The sequence below is a fragment of the Dryas octopetala genome, chromosome 2 (assembly GCF_963921425.1).
Source record: "Dryas octopetala chromosome 2, drDryOcto1.1, whole genome shotgun sequence".
Lineage (NCBI taxonomy): Eukaryota > Viridiplantae > Streptophyta > Magnoliopsida > Rosales > Rosaceae > Dryas > Dryas octopetala.
The window spans coordinates 21,011,015-21,014,494 of NC_141367.1; positions in this window are offsets into that span (position 1 = coordinate 21,011,015).

The window sequence follows — 3,480 nt, forward strand, 5'->3', positions numbered from 1 at the left end:
TAAGGGAGATAGGTTTCTAAAACCAAAACGGCGACGTTTCACTAATTTTTTAGGCCATTGGTTTGGTTTGGTTTTTACGGTTTTCTGAAGATCAGAATTGAACTGAACCTAAAGGATGATCGATTCAGTTTTTTGGTCAAAAATGGACTTTTTTGTTTGGTTTGGTCGGTTTTTTGGTTTTCAAACCCACTCCTATATCACGTCACTATCTTTGTTGTATGTAAACTATTTTCACTATGTTGTGTATAGTGTTTATATTTTTTTGGTGCAAGAATATTTCTAAGAAAAAAAAAAAGAATAGAGCATATTAAATAATATAACAAAATCTTAACAGGATCGAAAACCATGAATGCTGGTGGTGGGCATATGTCATTGCTAATTGTTATGGTAGCTTCCTTGTTCCATAGTTGGGTTAATATATATGTGTCAGAAGACTCAGAACACACTCTTAATTAATTCCTTTAACCATACCCAATAAATTCTGAACCATCACCCTCCCAACATTCCCAATAAATTAAGAATCCTCTGCAAATTAAAGGTCGAATGGTCTGTGTACATGTCCACATGAAGAAAACACAGAATTTCCTTTTATTTGATGTCTATTAATTTGGGTCTGAGATTAATAATCCTCTACGTACTAAATGCATCAAGTTGTTCCAAAGAATCAAACGGCCAAGTCTTTTAGATTTCTAGAGTCCTTTTTTGTTTTAGAAAAGTTATCCTTGTCTTTGTTTATGTCTCGGGAGTATTTGCAGGTCGTATTCTTGTTGAATAATTATCAACTATTTTACATGATTCGTTAATCAATTGTCATATTTGAGTTAACTCACATATATTGTAAGCTAAAAATTTAAAACTAATCTCTCTTCATTTAAACCCACCACTTTTACATTATCATCTCAAAATAGACCTTGAGACGTTGTAGATTTGAAGGGTGGAATTATTTGAATTAAGTCATTAACCCATATATAAACTAAAAATTTAAACTTAAACCCTTTTATTTAAAAATTCAATCCATCATTTATATATTATCATCTTAAAATATACTTTAAATTAACTTCATAAAGTAGATATTGAAATATCGTAAGGTGTACCATAAGACGTAACAAACATTTTCAACTTGGAGAGAGAAAATGATAGAACTGTCTTATAAGAACCAATTTTTACCCCCTAAAATATTTTGGTTTGATAAATATGATTCATAAGAAATTGAAGGATATACAGGTCGTCGCAGTACTGTCACTCTCACACATGATGATAGGAAGTAGCACACAATTAATCTGTGCATGGTGGATGTGCTGCTGCTGCAAATGCACGTTCAAGTGAAGGCAATTTGGTTGGGTCTGTTATACAGTATAACCATACACAATTAACATACATACACTTCTTTATATATTATTCAACTTTATTCATACTTTGAAACACAATGTCCCCAGCGACAAAGCACCCAACATTGAGATGGGTGGAATTATAGGCAGCAATTAATATTAGAGAGCATGCAGTGCAAAATGTGCAACCTTGGAATGTGTTATATATGTATGTGGAACTTGGGCCCCACCACACGCACTCTCCTCCTCCTCAATTGGCCAAAACATTTTTACTTGGGAAACTCCCCCCACCTTACACATCCATCACCACCACCCCCTTTCTTCTATTCTCAAATATCCCTCTTTCTTGTCCCACAAACTCTACATAGTGCAATTTTTTATTTGGTGACAAAACAAATCCAGACCCCAAAACAAAACAAAGCTTGCCCATCTATCATAGTATATATCCCATGTCGTCCCTAATCTACTATATCTTTTTGCCATGGAAATGGGCAAAAATCCCAACCCCTTTGTACCAAAACAAAACAAGCCCATGCTCCCACAAACCCACAGCCACAAACCCATCTCTAGCTAGCTCATTTTAATTATTATTTTTTCCTTGTGGGAGCAATGATTTGATGCATTTATTGTATTGTGGAGTTTTGTGAGCATGCCACCAAAACCATCCATGAAGAGAGTGCTAGTATTTATGTTGGTCTATGGACTATAGTACTCATATCACAGCATCTTCTCATGAGTCATAATTTTGACTCATTGCCCAAGATCCAAGGCAAGTGGTCCTCTCCCTTTTGAGTTCTTTGAGCTCATGCTCCGGGTCAAATACATGGCGTGCAAACTTACATTTGTATATTGGAATAGAAATTTTTTAAACAGTTTTAGTTTCGATCTCATGCAAGGGGAATGCATTTTGTAGTTCTTGTTTATCATTGTTTTGGGTATTTTTGTGAGTTGAACATATAGAAATAGTTAAATTGAAGATTCCAATTTGGCCGCGAATGTTGTCACAGGCAAGATAATTTAAAGAGGTACTATATACAATTTGAAGCAAAGTAACAATTTACGTTTTTGGGTCATGTTTTTGGCTAACATGACACATCATAATAAAAAAGAAAACACAAATATTTACGCTGCAACATGTGTTAATTTAGTTTGACACAAACACGACTTATTTATTAAAGGGTGACACAACACGATATGAGTAGTGCTTGAATTTTGTTTTGGGAGGGTTATTTTGTAATTTACTGAGTACTATCGCTAGGGGTGGATCCACGTTCAGAGGTAGGGGGTCGGGTGACCCCCCAACGTCAGCGACCCTTCCCCGGCGAAACCCTAAGCCCAGCCGCCTTGACCCCTAAGCCAACCAAGTGTTTGATGAAAAACCCCCCGGAGCAGACCCTTTGGTTCTATTGTTCTCCTTTTTTTTTTTTGTTGGTGATGGTGAAGTTGCAGAAGAAGAAGAAGAAGAATGGGTGGGGTACTGGGGTGGGATTTGCACCTCACGTTTGAGTTCTTTCAAATCTTTTTTTATTGTATTTTACATAATTTTAAAAGGTTTTATATGTTTTTTATTGTTTTTCTTTTTAAGTGGCTATTTTAAAAGGCAAGTGGTGGGATCCGTGAGTGCCACCTTATTGCCGCGTCATAAGATAACGGTTTTTTTAACGGCTAGATTAACAGAGATACTTTATTAACACAAATTTGTAGTTGGGGTACTTAGTGTAACTTTTTTAACGTAAGGTATAAAGTTTGAAAAAATAGTTGAGATATTTTTTTGTAATTAAGCCATATTTATTTGATTATTGGACTTTTCTGCCATGAATGTTATTAAGGGTCCACTCCGCAATATAATGAGAGATTAATGGTTAAGTGATAACTTGATTGTTTATATTGAGAAAAATGTTTTTTTTTTTTTTTTTTGTATTGATAATGAAACTATAATGATACGTTTTCAAAATATAAAACATCGTCGTTGTCAATTATAGTTTGTAATATTGTTTTACTGTGAATTATGAATGAAAGTACTGTCGCTTAATTTTCATTGTTATTGTCATCCAAATTTTTTTTAAAAACTTTATCACCATGACCCCCCGACTTAGGGATCTGAATTCGTCATTAACTATCGTGCTAGTTTAAGATAAGGCTTATTTGCACA